This window comes from Callithrix jacchus, chromosome 3 (assembly GCF_049354715.1).
Source record: "Callithrix jacchus isolate 240 chromosome 3, calJac240_pri, whole genome shotgun sequence".
In the NCBI taxonomy this organism is placed as follows: domain Eukaryota; kingdom Metazoa; phylum Chordata; class Mammalia; order Primates; family Cebidae; genus Callithrix; species Callithrix jacchus.
Window position 1 is genome coordinate 184,803,097 of NC_133504.1, and position 23,727 is coordinate 184,826,823.

Below are 23,727 nucleotides of genomic sequence, written 5' to 3' on the forward strand. Positions count from 1 at the left end.
CATTAACATTTATAAAATAAACCCATTTACTTCCAGACAAAAGTTAGCATTTTGCCCAGAGTGAATTTTTGTGGCCGAGCTATAAAATTCCGAAAATAAGTGTTTCTAATGAAACTGCGCTACCCTTTAATGAATATCACCGCCCTCGCTATGACAAAGAATGTACAATATTTGGCCTGAAGCACTCTGGAAAAATAGCTTAATATGTAATGTGAGTGATGGCTCTCTTTGTGAGCCAAACTCTGTTTTCATTTTGTGGGAGTCATTCAGCTCAACCAATATTTATTGAGCTCCTACTAAGTCCCAGTCACTGCACTAGGCAGTGCAGATATAAAGTTACCCTCAACTTTAAAATGAGCAGGGGAGCCTGTTTTGTAAACACTAATGAGCTCTTCAGTGGGCACATGCTGGGCACTGTTCTGGTGTTTTATGTACATCAACCCATATCGTCCAATGTCTGTATCCCCATTTCCAGATGGAGCACAGAGGTCAAAGACATTTGTCCACTATTTTTTTTTTTTTTTTTTTTTTTGAGACTGAGTTTAGCTCTTGTTACCCAGGCTGGAGTACAATGGCGCGATCTTGGCTCACTGCAACCTCTGCCTCCTGGGTTCAGGCAATTCTCCTGCCTCAGCCTCCTGAGTAGCTGGGATTACAGGCACGTGCCACCATGCCCAGCTAATTTTTTGTATTTTTAGTAGAGACGGGGTTTCACCTCGTTGACCGGGATGGTCTCGATCTCTTGACCTTGTGATCCACCCGCCTAAGCCTCCCAAAGTGCTGGGATTACAGGCTTGAGCCACTGCGCCCGGCCCTTGTCCACTATTATGCAGCCAGCAAGTAAACAGTTAGGGTTCAAATCCAAGCAATCGAGTTGCAGAGTTCCTGTTTTGTTTTGTTTTTTGAGACAGAATCTCACTATGTTGCCCAGACGCCAACTCGGCTCACTGCAACCTCCTCCCACGTTCAAGCGATTCTCCCGCCTCAGCCTCCCAAGTAGCTGGGATTACAGGCATGTGCCACCATGCTCAGCTAATTTTTTTGTATTTTTAGTAGAGATGGGGTTTCACCATATTGGACAGGCTGGTCTCAAACTCTTGACCTTGTGATCCGCCCGACTCGGCCTCCCAAAGTGCTGGGATTACAGGCATGAGCCACTGAGGCCGGCCACAGAGTTCCTGGTCTTACCCGGTGTCCCAGATAGCTGCATTGGAGTCACAGTGCAGGGAGGCGGTTGCAGTGCTACTGGGGCCTGCACAGGGGCTGTGGGCGTCCAGAGGAGGGGCACCTTCTGCACATAGTCTAGGGGGTGCAGAGAAGCCTTCTTGGAGCAATGAGTGTCCTTATGGGAACTAGAGCAGGGGGTGGGAAGAGGAGAGGGGACAAGCGACACAGGCCCTGAGCTCAGCAACAGCATGGCGTGTGTGTGCGCTCCCATGTGGTAGGTGTGGCAGGCTCCTGCATCCAGGGTAGGAGAGGGTCGACAGATGCATCCAGAGAAGTGGGCAGGCATGGCATGGGCACTACCCAGAGGAACTCTGGAGGAGGACGGGAAGGCAGGCCTGACTCAGGGCTTTTAGGAGGAGCAGTAACTCAAGCATTTGCAGGGATTAAAAAAAAAAAAAAAGAAAAGAAATACAGACGAGAAAAAATACACAATTATTTCAAAATTTCGTCCAGCCTGCTTTTTTTCTCTGTCATCAGATCTATTTGAGCCGTCTACTTGAGGGTGGAGGGTGGGAGGAGGGAGAGGAGCAGAAAATCTCACTATTGGGCACTGCGCTGAATTCCTGGGGGATGAAAGAATCTGTACAACAAACTCCTATGACGTGAGTTTACCCATTAACAAACCTTCACATGTACCCCCGAACCTTAAAGAAAATAAAAATAAAAAGGCTGAAGAGCTTTGGAAAAATAAATCTATTTGTGCCCCTTTCATCTTTCAGCCCCAAAGTCTGAGGTTTTTATGTTTCTGTTGTTGTTGCAGAATGTTCCTGCTGAATAATAATAATAATAATAATAATATAATAATATCATCCTGGCTCCGTGGCTCACACCTGTAATTCCAGCACTTTGGGAGGCTGAGGTGAGAGGATCACCGAGGCCAGAAGTTCGAGACCAGCCTAGGCAACATAGCAAGACCCCCCCCCATCTCTACAAAAACTACTAAAACTAGTCAAAACTACCCTGGAAGCCAAGGAAGGAGGATCACTCGAGCCCCGGAGTTTGAGGCTGTGGTGAGATATGGTGGTGCCACCGCACTCCAGCCTGGGTGACAGAGTGAGACCCTGTCTCTAAGTAGATAAGCAAACCAACGCTTGCGAATGCTTCCCACAGACTGAGCATTGTTGCAAACATCTTACAGGTTTCAATTCATTGAGTTCCCACAGGACCCTACGAGGCATGTAGTATTAGCAACCCCATTTTTAGATGAGAAAATCTGTGACACAGAGAGGACCCCCGGCATCACGATGCGGGAGGGGTGGAGTTAGGATTTGAGCCCTGCCAATGGCTCCGTCATTCAGCTCCATCATTACTCCTAATGGAGTCTTCCCATAGGCGAGCCATACCACGCTTGGGTATCCCTGGTAGGATTCAGGTGTGCTGTGGACTGAATTGCGTCCCCACAAATTCCTATTCTGAAGCCTTAGCTCCCGGTGTGATGGCGTTAGGAAGTGGGGCCTTTGGAAGGTGATCAGGTTTTAGATGAGGGCACGAGGTGGGGGTCTCAGGATGGGATTAGGGAACTTGCTCTCTCACCACTGTGGGAGGACACAGCAAGAAGGTAGCCACCTGCAAGCCAGGAAGGGGCCCTCGCCGGGACCTGACCGTGCTGGTGCCCTGATCTTGGATATCCACCTGCAGAATGGCGAGAAAATCAGTTTCCATTGTTTAAGCCACTCCATCTGTGGTGTTTTGTTATGGCGGCCAGAGCAGACCAAGACAAGTTGTTCCAAGGCACTGAATCCAGTAGTCCTCAGAGTGGGTAGAGATGCAAGCTCACCAGCTGCTTCTGCCTTCTCACTGCTCTTTGTGGACCCAGCGAGCCACTAGATACCATCCATGTGTGTGTGTGAGCCACAGCCAGATGAAGGCAGGGCTTCAGTGTGCCCTGCTCTAGAATAAAGAGTGTTGTTAAACTCATAACACATGGTAATTCCTGCTGGAGGTGTGACCGTGGGACAGATATGCAGGGGCCAAAATCCAGCCCTGCTACTCCCAGAGCTCTGTGTAAAATTGCACCTATTCAACCTCTCCAGACATCCGTCCTCTCACCTATAAAATAGGGGTACTGATACTTATCTGTCAGCATTGATGTGACAATTACATGAGGTACTCTAGGTAAAGTGCCCAGCACCTAGTGAATGCCTAACAGGTAGTGGGGATTTACATTCATATGATAGAATTTTCCCTTCAATACCCAGCTCAGGTGTCTCCTCACCTAGACAGCCCTCCCTGGCTCTCTCTCTCAGTTCCCTCTGTGTCCCACGTACATGGTGATGGCCACATCCCACATTTAATTATGTGTGATCTGCAACATGTTCACCTGTCTGCCCAGTTGCATGTACAGATTCTTTAATATAAACAGGGATGGGGGAAGGGCTGTAGCCATGTGCCAGGCAGAGGAAAGAAGAAAAGAAGGGCATTTCAGAGCGAGGTAGAGAATTGTGCCAGGAGAGATTGATTGGGAGGAGAGGAGAAGCTGGCAGGGAGGGATGCTGGCTGCATGGAGGAAACAAGGAGGTTTTAGGATGAGCAGGGCATGGGGAGCTGGGGCTTTGTCCTGAGGACATGCGCACATACCCCTGTGGGGATTCAAGCAGAGAGTGGCTTGTTTGGATCTGCTAATGTCTAACAGGGGCTGTGACTGCAGTGTGGAGATGCCCCATATGGGTGAGTCCGGAGTCAGTGAGGCTCGGCAGGCTGCTGGGGTGATTATGGAGAGGAACGAGGAGCCTGATGCCATGGGGCTGGACATGACCACCAAGCCCCAGGGGGCTGGGAGCACAACTGTCTGGCTGATGCACAAATTTCAGGTAGAGGATTAAGGTCGATAACTGCCCTCTCCAGAAGGCGACAGGGGTCTCCATACCCCTTTCCCTAGCACCTGACTCTTCTCTCCCCATCTCCAGAGGTGCAGTGGGGAGGCAGGGGCTGGGATTTGGAGGCTTTCTTCCTTTTTTTTTTGTCCCATGATCATTAGGCTTGCTGATAAGTGGGGATTATTAATTAAAGGGATAAAGCGTGTGCTTCCAAGGGTGATTACCATTACTGTAAATCAGACTTAATGTCTGCAGAAATTCATTAGGGATTCATTTCCTAATGATAACGAATTGGTTTGAGCACATGTCAGATGCATTCGTGACCATAATTCTAATTCCAGGTGCAAGGAGGGAAAAGTGTTATCCCTGCCTGAGCCTGGGGCTGGGACTGAGAAATCAGGGTCCCTTCTTGGAACTTTGGATCTCAGCCATGAGTTCAGTGCCAGAGCGGCCACTGGAATGTGGGCTTCTCCAGAAAAAACTCCCGGCCTTCGCCCTGGCTGGGTCTTCCTCCGGGAACAACGTTCCTGCTACCTCTTCCTTTGAACCTCACTTCTCTTGGAAGGCTTCCCTGACTGCTCCCAGGTCGGATCAGGCGCCCATCTGAGCACTCAAAGTGCTGAGAACATTGTGGTGTCACTGTCTTCCCCACCTGGACTCCCTTGGAGCCAGGCACAGGCTTAACTCTATCTCCACGTCCCCCATGCCCATACTCCAGATGATGGCAGACCCAATGCAGAGATATGTGAGTGAGTGGACGTTTTGCTGAAGGCATCCAATGTGGCAGAACCTGCAGCAGTGAACTGATTCTGTCTGGAATTTGGAAGCCAGGGAGGAACCACCTAGAATGGACAGGGTAGGCCCCCAGGCTGTCTGGAACACTGGGCCCTTCTTCAATCTGCCCTCCCCAAGTGGACCTCGGTGAGCCCAGGTTCTTCTGCTAGGCACACAAATGCCTAGACTAGGCAGGTCCTGGGGCTCATGAAATTCCCAGGAATTGAACCCAGGCAGCGGGAGCTAAAGCACACCAAACCAGCTGCCACGCCTGGGTTTCCTCGCCTGTGAAGTGGGATCTCAGTGGTCATTGTCAGGGCTAGATGAATCAATACACATCAAGAGCTAGCACAGTGCCTGGCACAGGGGAAACGGTGAACAAATATTAGCCGTCATTATGATTATGATTATTTTGCTGAACTGATGAGACAGAATTGCCAACTTTGTGACCAGGAGGAGGGTAGATAAGGTCCCAGGCTCGGGATGACAGATCAGGCTCTGGAAGGGTGTGGTGCACGTGGGTAGGAAGGGAAAAGAAGAGAACAGCAAGTATATCTCAAGAGGGGCCTCGCGGTCAGGCCTCTTGGAATGCGTAGGGTGTGCCAAGTCGATGCAGAAGGAAGTCCTGCCCGGCTCAGGCAGCGCCAAGTGGCCCGGAGCAGCGTAAAGCTACAGCCTCTGCAGGCCTCCACAGCAGTCGGGTCAGGAAGACCGGTGTCAGTGGGGTCTTAACTGACACAGAGAGAATAGTTATCCCCAACACGCGACATGTGTCTAGCCCACCCCGAGTCTGCTCACTCTAGCCAAGTGCTTGCAAAGTAATTTTATTCCAGGTTTGGATCCTTTTATGAATGAGGAACCAGGCTTGGTGAGGTCGAGTGACCTGCCCGCAGGCACTTAGCCAAGCCCCAGCCCCATCTGCTTGCTTCCACACCATCTGGAAACCTGACTAGCTGGGTTCAGAAAGGGAGGGGCCAAGCGCAATGGCTCACACCTGTAATCCCATCACTTTGGTAGGCCAGGGTATACGGATCACCTGAGGTCAGGGGTTTGAAATCAGCCTGGCCAACATGGTGAAACTCCGTCTCTACTAAAAATACAAAATTAGCTGGGCATGGTGGCGTGCGTCTGTAATCCCAGCTACTCAGGTGGCCGAGGCAGGAGAATCACTGGAGCCTGGGAGGCAGAGGTTGCAGTGAGCTGAGACTGTGCCACTGTGCTCCAGCCTGGGTGACAAAGTAAGACTCCGTCTCAAAAAAAAAAAAAAAAGAGAAAAAGAGGCAGGCCCCCTCTCCAGACGTCAGGCTAGTTCTGTGCATCCCAAGGAGAGGAAGGAAGGTCCTTTCTGACCCTGTATTTCCTTTGCAGGACCTGGACTTAATGTTGGGGTCCTTGGGGATTGCCAAAACCTCTTGAAAATATAATCTGCAAGTATCCATTCACATTTAGAAATACACGTTCCCTTTGATCCAGCAATCCTACTTCTGGGAATCTCTCCCACAGAAATGAAAACCCCAGAATGTGAGGACATAGCAACAGGATGTTTACTGCCACACTGTTAATGGTGGCAAAGAAACCTGGAAGCAATCTGAAAGTCCATCGGAACTGGAAAGGTTGAATACACGATACGGCTTTTTGGAGTATCAGTTTCTTCAAAATTAGATTGCTGTATAATTATCTGGAGGGCTCTTCCTGACATGTTATTCAGTAAAACAAACAAACAAATAACCAAATAACCACCCCCTCAAGTTGGCCAGTCGTGTGAATTATACAATGCCACTTTTAAAAAAAGACGTTTTAAAACGTGTATTCTGTTTTTATTTGTGCATAGAAAAGAAGTGAAAGATATTTACAAACTCTCACAGTTGCTTGATTGAGGAGGGATGAAATAGTGTGGTTAAGGCCGACAGGCACACCTCTGACAGGGCGCTGAATGCTAAGACCCCACAAGTGTTTACCTCCACTGCGTAACCACTGTGAGAGTTGGTAAATATCCTAACTCTGTTCTCCCCACAGAACTTCAGCTTCAACATCCGGCCAATGGAGCGAATCATCTGCCTGCCTCACAAAGCCTCCCACTATCCATGTTTTAGTGGGGAGACTTTCCACTGCATCAGCCATTCATCCATTCAATTGTTCTCTAAGCCCTGGCAGAGCAGCCCCCATGACCTGGCCGTGGGAATAAGCAGGGTGGTTCAGAGATGGTGAAGATTTAGTCTGTCATCCCTAGAAATTTGCAGATATGCCTCCACTGATTATAGAGGAGAGAGACGGAGGGATGCTGTTGACTTTGAAATCAGAGAGGGCTTCCTGGAGGAGGTGATGTTTAAGCTGGAGCTTAAAGGAGGAGGGAGATTTCACCAAGCGGAGTGTGATACAGATATATATTCTTAACAAAGGGAATAGTTGAGGGTGAGTATGGGGACCTGAGACAGGAAACTATATTTTGAAATCTGGGAGTAGCTTGCTGTTGCTAGATTTTGAGTAACTGTACATGGCTGGGAATTATTGGCAGGGCCGGGCACGGTGACTCACTCCTGTAATCCCAGCACTTTGGGAGGCCGAGGCGGGTGGATCACAAGGTAAGGAGTTCAAGACCAGCCTGGCCAATATGGTGAAACCCCGTCTCTACTAAAAATACAAAAATTAGCCAGGTGTGGTGGCACATGCCTGTGGTCCCAGTTACTAGGGAGGCTGAGGCAGAAGAATCTCTTGAACTTGGAAGGTGGAAGTTTCAGTGAGCCAAGATCGCGCCACTGCATTCCAGCCTGGGCAACACAGCAAGACTCTGTCTTAAAAAAAAAAAAAAAAAATGGAGGCAGGAAAGAGACTGATGGGTAAACTGGGGTTTGAGAAGCTGGAGCCTGCCTGAGTTCTCACGGTTAACTGGAAGGAGGGAACAGTCTCCCTGGGTGATGCTGGATCTGGCCTAATTCCTCAGCATGTTGTTCTTGAGACACATCTGGATCTGGTTGGGGAAGGCCCCTCGTGTGGAGGGCTTTCTTTCCAAGTTCCTTTTTATAGACTTGAGATAGAATTCTCCCGTGCCTTGCAGATCCCAGCTTGCTGCTTCAAAGATCATTTCTTCTCCAAACGGAAGACAGAGGCTTTTTGTTTGTTTTCCCAGCAGCAGTGGAGATGGGGGTACCTCTCTTAGACATCTCCATTGCTGTGTGAAAATGAGTCTTTACAGGGTTGCTGGCAGGAAATAGCCGTTGTAATGGGAGAAACATCACGACAGCTACTTTAGCTGTGATCTCATCGAATGCTCTTGACATCTCTGCTGGGTAGGTATTATGTCCCCATTTGACTGAAGACAAAAAGACTGAAGTTCAGGGACAGTGTGGTTTTTGCCCAAGAGCAGGTGTGGAGTCGGTGTTGGAGGCAGGCAGGCGGTGCTGTTGGAATATATCTTGCACCTGGCACCCTCCTTGGCTGTTTTCCACGTGGCTGCTGAGTCCGGGATTCCTTCCGCCTCTCTCCTGGTGCATTTCACATTAGCTTGCCCTCTCCCCAAAGCCTCCCCTCGCTGCCTCTGGAGTTTCCCAAACTGTGCATCTCTTCAGCCATTCTCCTGCTTAAAACACCAACGAGTCTCTAAAAATTTTGGGAGGAAATTCAGTTCATCAGCTCTACTTCTTCTCTGCCATTGGAGCTTCTTAAAAATAAGTTTTCATAGGAATCTGCTTTTAGAGAGAGGACTTTATGACAGAACAGATCAATAAAAATTGGTGAGGCAGGTGGCTCACGCCTGTAATCCCAGCACTTTGGGAGGCTGAAGCAGCTGAAGCACCTAAGGTCAGGAATTCGAGATCAGCCTGGCCAACACGGTGAAACCCCATCTCTATTTAAATATGCAAAAATTAGCCAGGCACGGTGGCATACATGTGTAGTCCCAGCTACTCGGGAGGCTGAGGCAGGGCAATTTCTTGAACCCGGGAGGTGGAGGCTGCAGTGAGCCGAGATCACACCACTGCATTACAGCCAGGGTGACACAGTGAGACTGTCTAAAAGAAAAACTAGGAGAGTTGATAAGATGATACTAATAACATATCACAGATTTACACCCCATTCCGCAAACAGCTAAAGAAAATGAAGCTTCTACGTCTCCTCTAAATAGCCTATCCTATGCTGCTGGGTAGCTTCAGAAAGGGAGAGGGATGTACAATTCCATAGTCGTGATATCTCTGCCCTTCCACAACTCTGTGTCTCCTTATCTCTGTCAGGTACGTGCTCAGATGTGCAGAGCTGTCTTCCTAAGATGGTGGCCATAAGGACCGGGGGAAAACACGGAGCAGTGTCTGGGCATGCAGGTCCCTGGGCTGTCCCTGGATCTTCTTAGCTCGGATCTGGCATGTCCAGTTTGGTATGACTTGGCTCCTGGCCCCCTGTGTGGAGTCCCCCATGAGAGGCAGCTGAGTCCAGTTGGCCTTTTGGGATATCATCAGGGCACTCATTGCAAATAGTCTTGACCATTTGCTTCTGCCCTCAAAGTCTGAATTCCACGGCTCTGTCCTTCTGACTTGGACCCTGCTGGTCCCCTAGTCCTCCCTCACCTCACCAAGGCATGTGGGGACCTGCACCCTCATTGATCATGGAAAACGAGCCGCACCTCCTCAGGGCCAGCATCCACACCTTCTCTTGGCTGATGCTGCACTAGTGCTTCTGGCTGTGTATTGGACGTTGCACCAAATGCAATGAGCAGGTCTCCGAGAGGCTTGCGGTCTCCCCCAGCTCTGTATAAGCAAGCAGCTCGTGAGCCCAATGATCTCTAGTTTTCCCAAAATTATTTACATACTTTCACCTTAAGGTCATGGGCATGTCCTGTCCTACCTCCTTCTTCCTCCTCTTAGAGAGCCACATGGGTTTTATTTGACTTCCCTTCCTGCTTAGCAAGAACTTCTAGGTCAAGCCCTCTTCTTGTTCTTCTATTCCCTGAGGCTCTAAAGCAGAATGGCTCACAGGCAACAATATTTGCAGTAAGGTAGAGGGGATAAGAAACACATCTCTACAATTGGTCCAAATATCATTCATGTTACAGTAAATGAGATGAAGACTTGAGCTTCTCGGTAGCCTGGGAGGTTCAAATATGAGGGTACAGGGGCTCAAAGAAGGGAAATGACTTCTCAAAGATGCACAGAGAATTAGGAAAGAGTCTGAATTCAACCCTGGAACCCTGACTTTCAGGTCAGTGCCTGTCCCACTGGACAGTGACAAAGCCACGTGGAGTGGCGAGGAAAGCGTGAGCTTTGGAGTCAGACAGGCCTGGGTGTGAATCCTGGACCCCCGGTTCTGGTAAATGACCTCAAGGAAGTTACTTAGCTTCATTAAGCCCGTATCGTTAGCCAAAAATTGGTGGTGTTCATACTTTTCTCTCAGGATTGTGGTCACAAATAAATAGAATATAAAGCACATAGCACATCAATCAGTTAGGAAGCAATTGCCTACAGGTAAAAGAACAGCCCTCCTTAACGGGCTTAGCCAACAATTAACCTAGTATCTTACATAAGAGGGGGTCTAGAAGGAGGGATGTCCCACGTTTGGCTAATCCAGCAGCTCGACCATGTTGGCCCAGACAGGGTTCTCTCCGTCTTGTCTCTCTGCCATCCTTGTTGCTTTCATGGGCTCCCCTCATGCTTGCAAGATGGCAGCTGCAGCTCCAAACATCAGCTTCTCACATACCTATGTCCAGATGCAGAGGAAGGATATTCCTCCCTTGCGAATTTCTACTCGAGCGTAAATATTTCCCACTTGGCTCTTATCAGTTTTCCCCTCCAGTTTTATTTGCTAGAGCACGTAACATGCTCTGGATATCTGTAGATGTGTCATTAAAAAATCATCCAGGGCAGGGCATGGTGGGTCATGCCCGTAATCCCAGCACTTTGGGAGGCTGAGTCCAGTGGATGATCTGAGGTTGGGAGTTCAAGACCAGCCTGACCAACATGGAGAAACCCTGTCTTTACTAAAATACAAAAAATTAGCTGGGCATGGTGGTGCATGCCTGAAATCCCAGCTACTTGGGAGGCTGAGGTAGGAGAATCGCTTGAACTTGGGAGGCAGAGGTTCTGGTGAGCCAAGATCACACCACTGTACTCCAGCCTGGGCAATAAGAGCGAAACTCTGTCTCAAAAAAAAAAAAAAAGAAATCCAAAAATTTAGTGACATACCCACAGTGATAATTTATTTTGCTTATAGATTTGCGTTTCAGGCAGGGGTCAGCCAGGACAACTTGATTTTGCTCCATTTCTAAGCTGAAATGGTTTAGCTGAGCGCTGGAGGAAGGTCTGATTTCAATGGCTCATTTGCATCGCTGGCAAGTTGGTGCTGGCTCTTGGCTGGGTGCTCAGTTGGGGCTGTGGGCCAAGGGCTTGGCTCCTTCATGGGTACCTCTCCACAGGTCACCTGGGCTTCCTTACAGTATGGTGGCTGTGTTCCAAGAACAAGCATCCCAAGAAAAGTAGGTGGAAGCTGTATTTATGATGTAGCTTCAGAAGTCACATTGAAGTCTTCCTCCATAGACACAAACCTACCGAATTCAAAGGGAGACAACCTAGACTCTTCCTCTCAACGGGAGGTGTGTCAAAGTCACACAGTTGAAGAGCCTGTAGGATGGATATCTAGTGGTATGATCGTTTTTGGAAAACACAGTCTGCCACATATGCTTACCTCTTAGCAAATGAACAAGGAGGATGAGCTCACCATGTGGAGCTCAGACCTATCTGGATTTCCCAGAGTGATGGTGGCTCGGGACGGGGAAGAAATGGAAAATGGCTGGTAGTTAGGTAACCCAAAGCATTTGCCTGGAAAGCTGCTCGACAAATGATACTTGTTATTGTCATTGGTCATCTAGTTCCAAGACCAGGGGAACATGTATTGAGAATCCTGTGTACAGCTAGTTAGAGCAGAAATGTCCTCCAGAAAGAGTTTTTTTCCTTCTTTTTCTTTTTTTTAGGTGACATCTCGCTTTGTTGCCCAGGTTGGAGTGCAGTGTCACAATCTCAGCTCACTGCAATCTCCACCTCCTGGGTTCAAGTGATTCTTATGCCTCAGCCTCCAGATTAGCTGGGACTATAGGCTCACGCCACCACACCCAGCTAATTTTTGTATTTTTAGTAGAGACAGGGTTTCACCATGTTGACCAGGCTGGGCTCAAACTCCTGACCTCAAGAAATCCTCCTGCCTTGGCCTCCCAAAGTGCTGGGATTACAGGCATGAGCCACTGTGCCGGGCCCCAAAAAGAGTTTCTTGAGAGCAGCTGTACACGCTGCTTCCTCTTCTCCGCAGTTCCCTGCCCCGGTGTGAGCTATCTTTACGGCTTGACTTTCTCTCATGCTTCGGGGCTAATATTTTATTGGTATGGGACATTCCAGCATAATAAGTGAGTGACCAGTCAAGGCTGTTACGAGGGAACTGCCACCATTGTTCTTTCATCCCTGTCTGTTTTTCTTGTAGCTGTTTTCTGGTGTTAGAAAATTGGATTAAGCTTCAATCGCATTTCCCCCTAAACACAAAAATCCAAAATTAGTAGCACATTTCTAACAGACCTCACTTAAAGCCACATCAAATTAAATAGGGCCTTTTAAGATGGGCCCTCCTCTGTGTGTGTGCGTGTGCGTGTGTGTGTATTTATGGTGCAGCATGAATTGGAAAAGTTTAGGAAGTGAGGTATGTTTGTAAATACTGGAAAGCTCAAAATTATTTTGACCTTGTTATATCTGAACCATATTCTTGTAAACTGTATTCAACTGGGAATTGCCATCTTATGGGTTTGCAGCCCTTAACTCCTGCATATTGCTTTGGAATTTCATTACAAGCTCTTTTGATGACGTTCTGTTTTTATAAACCTTGATGTTATCTGAGCTTGCATAGGATCAAAAGGCATTGAGGGCAGAAGCCTCCTTTGAGGGCTCCTATTCAACTCCCAGAACCCTCTTATCTTAGACATGGACAAACTGAGGCTCAAGGACATGAAATTAATTTATCTAAGTCACACAGGGTGGTGGCGTTTGGGCTGGAAGTTGAATTCAAGGCTCCTAAGAGCAGAATGGGGAACCGGAGTGCAAGCATGCTGTGAAGGTACACAGGCAGGTCTGAATTCCACACCGACCTCCCTTCCTTACTAGCTGTGTGGCCTGGACTGGATGGCTAATCTCCTTGCACTCCAGTTGCCCCTGCCCCGGTGAAGCGGGGACAAATGTCCTTATCTCAGGGTGGTTGCAAGAGTTAAATAAGACAGAAGCGCAGCCCAGAGCCCAGAGCCAGGCTCCTAGAAGGTGCCTGTCTCAGTCCATGTAGTTTGCTATAACAAAAACACTGAAGAGTACATGGCTTATAAACAGCAGAAATTTATTTCAGATAGTTCTGGAGGCTGGGAAGTCCAAGATCAAGGTGTGGGCAGGTTTGGTGTCTGGTGAGGACTCACTTTCTGATTTACAGATGGCACCTTCTCACTGTGTTCTCACATGGCAGAAGGGGCAGGGGAGCTCTCTGGAGTGTCTTTTTTAAAAGGGCACTGATCCTCCTCATGAAGGCACCACCCTCATGACCTAACAATCCCCCAAAGGCCCCACTTCCTTATACCATTGCATTGGGGGTTAGGATTTCAACATACAAATTTCAGGGAGACACAAACATTTAGGCCATAGCAGCGTCTAATTCCGGCTCTTTCCCTTCTCCTAATGACTCCTTATCTAGTGTGTATTCCAGTAAAGTAGGCTTAGGGGTGAGGAGAAGGGGTGGGGTGGACCCAGCAGTAGTAGCAAGTAGGAATGTTTTTTTAAATTTGAGATGGAGTCTTGCTCTGTCGCCCAGGCTGGAGTGCAGTGGCGTGGTGTCAGCTCACTGCAACCTCCACCTCCCAGGTTCAAGCGATTCTCTTGCCTCAACCTCCTGAGTAGCTGGGATTACAGGTGTCCACCACCACACCCAGGTAATTTTTTTGTATTTTTAGTAGAGATGGGGGTTTCACCATGTTGACCAGGCTTGTCTCGAAATCCTGACCTCTTGATCCAAAAGCACTGGGATTACAGGCGTGAGCCACCGTGTCCAGCCTGCGGGTTGGAATGTTGAATAGGAGAAGGTAATAATTTATTGGGCCAAAGACCAGATGCTTCAGGTGCCCAAGAGAAAGCAAAGGGTTTCAGAACGTGGGTGTCACACGATGATTGTACATTCTGGTATGGAAACCATGGCAGGTGGGGAGAATAAGAGGGTGCCCCTCTGTGCCTTTGCCCATGGGAAATCTTCGACTCTATTTATTTGTCAAGCTCAACTCAAACGTCACATTCCTAAGAAGTTCTTTCATCCTTTCTCCTTTGTGCACCCTGGGCGTTGTGCACTGAAGTAAGGTCTACGGTTGGCTGCATGCAACAGAAATATTACTGGAGAATCTTAACTAAATTTATGTTTTTTCATATAACAAGAAGTCTAGAAACGGGGAGACCTGGCTGCCATAGCAGCTCAGTGGTGCTCCCAGAGGCTCGGGCTCCCTCTGTCTTTCTGTTTCACCATCTCTAGTACATAGCACCCATTAACTCTGTCTTTCTGTTTCACCATCTCTAGTACATAGCACCCATTAACTCTGTCTTTCTGTTTCACCATCTCTAGTACATAGCACCCATTAACTCTGTCTTTCTGTTTCACCATCTCTAGTACATAGCACCCATTAACTCTGTCTTTCTGTTTCACCATCTCTAGTACATAGCACCCATTAACTCTGTCTTTCTGTTTCACCATCTCTAGTACATAGCACCCATTAACTCTGTCTTTCTGTTTCACCATCTCTAGTACATAGCACCCATTAACTCTGTCTTTCTGTTTCACCATCTCTAGTACATAGCACCCATTAACTCTGTCTTTCTGTTTCACCATCTCTAGTACATAGCACCCATTAACTCTGTCTTTCTGTTTCACCATCTCTAGTACATAGCACCCATTAACTCTGTCTTTCTGTTTCACCATCTCTAGTACATAGCACCCATTAACTCTGTCTTTCTGTTTCACCATCTCTAGTACATAGCACCCATTAACTCTGTCTTTCTGTTTCACCATCTCTAGTACATAGCACCCATTAACTCTGTCTTTCTGTTTCACCATCTCTAGTACATAGCACCCATTAACTCTGTCTTTCTGTTTCACCATCTCTAGTACATAGCACCCATTAACTCTGTCTTTCTGTTTCACCATCTCTAGTACATAGCACCCATTAACTCTGTCTTTCTGTTTCACCATCTCTAGTACATAGCACCCATTAACTCTGTCTTTCTGTTTCACCATCTCTAGTACATAGCACCCATTAACTCTGTCTTTCTGTTTCACCATCTCTAGTACATAGCACCCATTAACTCTGTCTTTCTGTTTCACCATCTCTAGTACATAGCACCCATTAACTCTGTCTTTCTGTTTCACCATCTGTAGTACATAGCACCCATTAACTCTGTCTTTCTGTTTCACCATCTGTAGTACATAGCACCCATTAACTCTGTCTTTCTGTTTCACCATCTCTAGTACATAGCACCCATTAACTCTGTCTTTCTGTTTCACCATCTCTAGTACATAGCACCCATTAACTCTGTCTTTCTGTTTCACCATCTCTAGTACATAGCACCCATTAACTCTGTCTTTCTGTTTCACCATCTCTAGTACATAGCACCCATTAACTCTGTCTTTCTGTTTCACCATCTCTAGTACATAGCACCCATTAACTCTGTCTTTCTGTTTCACCATCTCTAGTACATAGCACCCATTAACTCTGTCTTTCTGTTTCACCATCTCTAGTACATAGCACCCATTAACTCTGTCTTTCTGTTTCACCATCTCTAGTACATAGCACCCATTAACTCTGTCTTTCTGTTTCACCATCTGTAGTACATAGCACCCATTAACTCTGTCTTTCTGTTTCACCATCTCTAGTACATAGCACCCATTAACTCTGTCTTTCTGTTTCACCATCTCTAGTACATAGCACCCATTAACTCTGTCTTTCTGTTTCACCATCTCTAGTACATAGCACCCATTAACTCTGTCTTTCTGTTTCACCATCTCTAGTACATAGCACCCATTAACTCTGTCTTTCTGTTTCACCATCTGTAGTACATAGCACCCATTAACTCTGTCTTTCTGTTTCACCATCTGTAGTACATAGCACCCATTAACTCTGTCTTTCTGTTTCACCATCTCTAGTACATAGCACCCATTAACTCTGTCTTTCTGTTTCACCATCTCTAGTACATAGCACCCATTAACTCTGTCTTTCTGTTTCACCATCTGTAGTACATAGCACCCATTAACTCTGTTGCTTCCTCATTACAAGATGCATTTTTCACCCCAAGTTTTCCATTTGAGTTCTAGGAAAAGGAAGAAGAAAGCAATAGTAAGAACAATGTAAAAACTTTTCTTTTTTTCTTTTTTTTTTTGAGACGGAGTTTCGCTCTTGTTACCCAGACTGGAATGCAATGGTGCAATCTCGGCTCACCGCTACCTCCGCCTCCTGGGTTCAGGCAATTCTCCTGCCTCAGCCTCCCGAGTAGCTGGGATTACAGGCACGCGCCACCATGCCCAGCTAATTTTTTTTTGTATTTTTAGTAGAGACGGGGTCTCACCATGTAGACCAAGATGGTCTCGATCTCTTGACCTCATGATCCACCCGCCTCGGCCTCCCAAAGTGCTGGGACCTGTAATTTTTTATCCACATTGTTACTGACATGTCTTTCATCCTCTTTGCTGTTGTCTCCATTTTTAAAAAAAATGTTGTTTACCCCATAAAAAACTTAGCACACACTCCATATATTCATTTATCTACACATTATATGTTTATATCTACAAATATATTGTGAATGTTAAACCTTAAACAAAAATAGAAATTTCAAAGCTAGGCACTGTGATATGTGTCTGTAGTTTAAATAATAAGGAGGCTGAGGCAGGAGGATTGCTTGAACCCAGGAATTTGAGGCTGCAGTGCATTGTGACTGAGTCTGAGAATACCCACTGCACTCCAGCCTGGGAAACATAATGAGACACCGATGTGGTGTGGCTGTGTCCCCACCTAAATCTAACCCTGAATTGTAATAATCCTCACGTGTCAAGGGAGGGGCCAGGTGGAGATAATGGAACCCTGGGGGCAGTTTCCTCCATGCTGTTCTCGTGGTAGTAAGTCTCATGAGATCTGATGGTTTTAAAAGGGGAGCTCCCCTGCACATGACGTCTTGCTTGCCACCACGCCTTTGCTCTTCCTTTGCCTTCTGCCACGATTGTGAGGCCTCCCCAGTCATTAGATCTATGAATTCATTAAACCTCTTTTTGTTTTAAACAAAGTACCCAGTCTCAGGTGTGTCTTTATTAGCAGTGTAAAAACAGACTGATACAGACACCATCTCTAAACAATTTCATTAGTTAATTTAAAAATAATAGTAATAGCCAGGTGCGGTGACTCACACCTGTAATCCCAGCATGCTGGGATGCCAAGGCAAGGAGATAGCTTGAACCCAGGAGCTTGAGACCAGCCTGGCAACCTGGCAAAACCCTGTCTCTACAAAAGATACTAAAAAATTAGCTTGGCTTGGTATTGCGTGCCTGTAGTCCCGGCTACTCAGGAGGCTGAGGTGGGAAGATCACCTGAGTCCTGGACATCGAGGCTGCTGAGAGCCAAGACTGTGCCACTGCATGCCAGACTGGGCGACAGAGCGAGACCCCATCTCAAAAAAACAAACAAGCGATAATAATAATAATAATGATAAATATTTAAAAGATTTTTAGAAAACATTAAATAAAAAAATTTAAAATATTCTTTCATTGTATTAATTCACAGCACTAAAACAAAAATTAATAATGTTTGGGGTATTTTAAAAAAAATCTTCATATAATCTTTAATATCTCCCAACACAATATATAATCCTTTCTGGAGAGGATTATTACTGATGTTAGTGGTGTTGCTAACGTTAGAGGTGAATTATGTTCAGGTCTTTTCTCAATGAGCTCTCTTTCTCTGTCTCTTTGTCTCTTTCTCCCGTTGACTCCAATTGCCTCTGATTAGACTGTCAGGGGTTTTACCTAAGGGATGACAATGAACTCGTATTTGGAGGAGAAATGCCAAATCTGCTGTTTTCTTGTTCTGTCAGGCTTCCGTGTTTATAACTGTCTTCAATCCATGGCTCCTCTGCAGGAATTCTGTTCAGCTGTGGCTCCACGATGTGAGTTCCTGTGACTAGCTAGACAATGTAAAGTTGCAGATGCTCTTCACAGAGCACAGATAGCCACGCAGCACTGAGCAGGCTAGTGGATGAGGGCATCACCCCCCCCCACCCACTGCCGGGCCCTCCAGCTCTCACCTTTCCCGGCTATATTAGTTTATTTTCATGCTGCTAATAAGGATGTACCAGAGACTGGGTAATTTACAAAGGAAAGAGGTTTAATAGACTCACAGTTCCACGTGGCCGGGGAGGCCTCACGATCATGGCAGAAGGTGAAAGACACGTCTTACACGGAGACAGACCATAGAGAGAGTGAAAGCCAAGTGAAAGGAGAAACCCCTTATAAAACCATCAGATCAGCCAGGCGCGGTGGCTCACGCCTATAATCCCAGCACTTTGGGAGGCCAAGTGGCCCAAGGCAGGTGGATCACCTGAGGTCAGGAGTTCGAGATAAGCCTGACCAACATGGTGAAACCCCATCTCTACTAAAATTACAAAAATTAGGAGGATGTAGTGGTAGGTGCCCGTAATCCCAGATACTTGGGAGGTAGAGGCAAGAGAATCATTTGAACTCAGGAGGCAGAGGTTGTAGTGAGCCAAGATCATGCCATTGTACTCCAGTCTGAGTGACAGAGTGAGACTCCATCTCAAAAATAAATAAATAAAACCATCACATCTCACAAGACTTATTCACTAACCACGAGACACTGTGGGGAAAAGTGTCCCCATGATTCAATTATCTGCCGCCAGGTCCCTCCCAACATGTGGGCATTATGGGAACTACAAGATGAGATCTGGGTGAGGACACAGCCAAACCATATCACCATCAGATGCTCTGGAAGGCCCACCAGACACGGCATGCTCCTGGGCACCAGGACTGACACTCATGATAAATACAGCATGGCTCAGTCTCCTAACTCCTGCTACTTACTGGATACAAATGAAAATAAGCAGAGACTTGCGCCCTTCCCACACCCCAGCGCGTCGTCTTGCCTGCCTCAAAGTGACATGCATTTTTCCCCACTTTGGAGACCTCTGGCTTTTTAGATTATGAGCTACTTGGGGCAAAATGCATGTCGTGCTCGTCCCTGAGTCCCTTCCGGGACTGTTCTGGCTCGCTCAGTGATGACAGGGTCAGTCCGTGAGCAGTACTAGAGCAGGACCCAAGCTCTAGGGTGGGGCTCAGGGGTGACACTCTGGAACTGGGAGGGAGAGCTGAGGGTGGGGACCTGGGAGCTCGTTAGAGCCAGGGGCATGAAGGACCCACTGAAGCTCTTCCCACTTAGCTGCTTCGTCTGTAACTGAGAATCATCATGGTAATACGCACCATACCTCTTGTCCAGAAAGTCCAGGAAACAACGTATGAGAGAGTGAATGAGGAGCCTTCTGGGCTCTGACACTGTATGTGCTCCGTAAATATCTGCTCCTTCCCCTGGGAAAATGCGGTAAAATACAGCGGCAAGGCCAGGGTCTGGAGGCAGCTACCTCGTGCGTCTTAGCGTCCTCGGCTGCCGTAACCGATGACCAGACGTGCTGGAGGGCGGAAGGCTCAGGGGCTCTCCCTAGGCTAAAGTCAAGCTGTCTGCAGGGCTGGGTCCTTCTGGCTGTTCCAGAGGAGAACCCACTTCTTGACTTCCAGCTGCTGGAGACCGCCCGCATTCCCTGCCTGCTCACTCCTTCATCTCCAAAGCTAGCAATGGTATCATTCCAACCACTGTTCCATTTTTACATCTGTTTTTTCTGAGTTTAACCCTCTGTTTCCCTCTGATAAAGAGCCTTGTAACTACTTTGGGCTCATCCAGATAATCCAGGATAATCTTCCCATCTCGTGATTCTTAACTGAGTTGCATCTGTGAAGTCCCTTTTGCCGGTCGTCGTTTTCAGGGGTAAGGACGTGGACGTCTTTGCGGTGCTGGTGGTATGCCATCGTTCAGTCGATCATAGCGAACAACCAACCCGATTTGCCTGGGACTGCCAGATTGATTGACTGATTGAATTTATAGACAGTTTCCCTCTGTCAGCAAGGCTGGCGTGCAGCACTGTCATCAGCGCTCAAGCCATCCTCCCACTTTAGCCTCCTGAGTAGTTGGGCCTACAGGTACCAGCCACCACACCCAGCTATTTTTTTTTTTTTTTTTTTGAGACGGAGTGTTGCTCTGTTGCCCAGGCTGCAGTGCAGTGGCAAAATCTCGGCTCACTGCAACCTGCGCCTCCCAGGTTCAAGCAATTCTCCTGCCTCAGCCTCCTGAGTAGCTGGGATTACAGGCACACACCACCACACCCGGCTAATTTTTGTATTTTTAATAGAGATGGTGATTCACCATGTTGGCCAAGGTGGTTTTGAACTCCTGACCTCAAGTGATCCACCCGCCTCAGCCTCCCAAGGTGCTGGGATTACAGGCATGAGCCACCACCCCCAGCCCACCCAACTAATTTTTAACTTTTTGTAGAGATGGGATCTCACTGTGTTGCCCAGGCTGGTGGGCTCAAGTAATCCTGCTAACTCAGCCTCCCAAAGTGTTGCGATTACAAGCATGACCCACTGGGCTCGGTCTGGGACTGCGATTAGAACAATGAAAGTCCTGTGTGCTGGAAAACCCCTCAGTCCTATGCATACTGGGCCCACGGGTCATGCTAGCAGGCTGCATAACATTAGTGGCTAACAGAATGGGCTGTGGAATTAGAGACCTGGGTTAGAGGCTCCCACCAGCCACTAACTGGGTGAGGAACCTGGTGCAAGTTGCGTTAGCCTCAGTTCCTTCCTCTGAGCAGTGGGAATGATAACTGCACCTACTGCAGAGGGTTGATGGGAGCTTGAGGTATGAAAATGTGCATAATGGTGACACATAAAAAGCGGCAACTATTACTGCTTTTATATGCAGAGGCCTACATGGGGTGCTACAGAGCCCAGAGGAGCTGCTCCCAGCCACAGTCAGTCCTAACCCCTCAGGCCTGAGTCTCCCTTCTCCTCCGGCCCCAGCCCAGACCAGCATGGCCCTGGCTCCTGTCAGCTCTTTCCCCACGCCCATGCTATGTATGGCCTGTGCTCAGTGAGGTCTGGATGATCTGTGAGCAGGGCCAGATTCTGGTGACCCCGGAAGACTCCCGGCAGAGAAGAAGGGTTGCAGCAGGTGAATCAACTCCACTGTGCTGAGCTCAGCTCTTGGGCTGCTCCTGGGGGCGGACAGGTGAGTGGGGTCTTCCTGAGTTGTGAGTCCACCAGGCACTTCAGCCAGCAGTTGTGGGTGTGGCCAGCAGCCTTTGCAAAGCTTCTAGCAAGAAGGAACCTTCCTGGGCATCCTCCCTGCTTCTCACTAAAAGGAAACAACACGAGGTAAGAGACCCCCCACCCATGTGTCCAAACACAACAGCTTATTTTGGTTTGTTGTGAAGTCAGTGTATTTCCCTTTGTGCTGTTTTACCGATTGGTATTGGTTTAGGAGAGACATGTGTTCTGCAAGAGCATGTCAAGGCTATTTCCATCCCTGATTGGCTCATCAGGAGGGGGCTGCGGAATCTGGGGGCAGTGGGATCTGGACCTTGGAGGAGCAGGAGCTTGAATGAGAGTATTCTGCAGGTGCCTGGTGCTTGGATCTTATCTGAATTTTACTTCCTGCCTTGACATTTGGAAGTGCTGAGCAGTTTGGAGATGGCATCCCGCATCACAGTCCCTGTGCCTTGTCAGGCCTTAGAAATGAGGTTTGCCTCGATGGAATAAACGGCTTTCATAATGCACCGTCTGAGGTATTCAGACCTGTGATGTAGGGTACCCAGGGCTGTGGAGTACAATGCGGGGACCTGGAAGAGCATAAGCTCCAGAGGCTCCCTCTTGGTCTGCACTGAGTTGGCTGCTGGGCCAGGATGGTGAACAGACAGACCCAGCGGCTGCCCTCCTAGACCTGAGAGTCTAGCAGGCAGACCCCTGATCACAGAGTTACACAAATAATTGAACAAAAATCACAGGTGTGGAAAAGCACAGAGCAAGAGAATAGGCCTGAGGTGGGACAATGTGCCTCTGGTCTCAGCAGGGGGACAGTCCCCTCCCCAGCTTCACTTCTCCTGGTCCTGCTGTACACACTCTACCCCCGCCAGGCTGAGCAGCTTCTCATTCTCTGAACAGATCAGCCATGTCTTTGCCTGGGCTGTTCCCATTGCCTGATAAACTCATCCCAGGTCTCACTCCCTCTAGGAAGCCTTCTCTGCCCTCCTGCTTGCCCTACACCTTAGCTATTCCCTCCCCTGAGTGACCTGCCATTGCTCTAATCACACTTTATTTTAATTTTCCACATTCATTTTTAGAGTCAATTTTATTGCAGTGTGACCTAGAAATTAGAGTAAATTCAACTTTTTGAGGAACTGACAAATGTTTTCCAAAGCAGCTGCACCATTTTGAATTCCTAGCAGGAGTGTATCAAGAGTCCAGTTTCTCCAAATTCTCCCCAACACTTGTTATTATCTGTCTCTGTGATAAAAGTCATCATCCTGCTGTAGGTGAAGTGTTATCTCATTGAGGTTTTGATTTGCATTTTCCTGATGAGTAGTGACAGCACATTTCTTGGGCTTATTTGCACACTCCATTTGCATATTCTTTAAAGAATTGCCTGTTCAAATCTTTTGCCCATTTAAAAATTATTTTTTATTATTCAGTTGTAAAAGCTTTTTACGTATTCTGGTAACTAGACCCTCTTCAGATGTGTGATTTGTAAATATTTTTCTCCCATTCTGTGGGTTGTCCTTTCACTTTTTTCTCTGTGTCTTTTGATACAGACAAGTCTTACATTTTGGTGAAGTACAATTTACCCATTTTTTTCTTTTCTTTTTTTTATTTTTATGATGGAGGGAAAGGGGGACAGTGTATTTTCCAGGGACTGACTATAATAATGAGCTATGTGAAGGGTGCTTTGTTTTTTTTTAAATTTATTTATTTATTTTTTATTGCATTTTAGGTTTTGGGGTACATGTGAAGAACATGCAAGATAGTTGCATAGGTACACACGTGGCAGTGTGATTTGCTGCCTTCCTCCCCTTCACCTGTATCTGGCATTTCTCCCCATTCTATCTCTCCCCAACTCCCCACCCCCTGCTGTCCCTCCCCTATTCCCCACAACAGACCCCAGTGTGTAGTTCTCCCCTCCCTGTGTCCATGTGTTCTCATTGTTCAACACCCGCCTATGAGTGAGAACATGCGGTATTTCATTTTCTGTTCTTGTGTCAGTTTGCTGAGAATGATGTTCTCCAGGTTCATCCATGTCCCTACAAAGGACACGAACTCATCGTTTTTGATGGCTGCATAATATTCCATGGTGTATATGTGCCACATTTTCCCTGTCCAGTCTATCATCAATGGGCATTTGGGTTGATTCCAGGTCTTTGCTATTGTAAACAGTGCCGCAAAGAACATTCGTGTGCATGTGTCCTTATAGTAGAACGATTTATAGTCCTTTGGATATATACCCAGTAATGGGATTGCTGGGTCAAATGGAATTTCTATTTCTAGATCCTTGAAAAATTGCCACACTGTCTTCCACAATGGTTGAACTAATTTACACTCCCACCAGAGGTGTAAAAGTGTTGCTATTTCTCCACATCCTCTCCAACATCTGTTGTCTACAGATTTTTTAATGATCGCCATTCTAACTGGTGTGAGATGGTATCTCAATGTGATTTTGATTTGCATTTCTCTAATGACCAGTGATGATGACCTTTTTTTCATATGTTTGTTG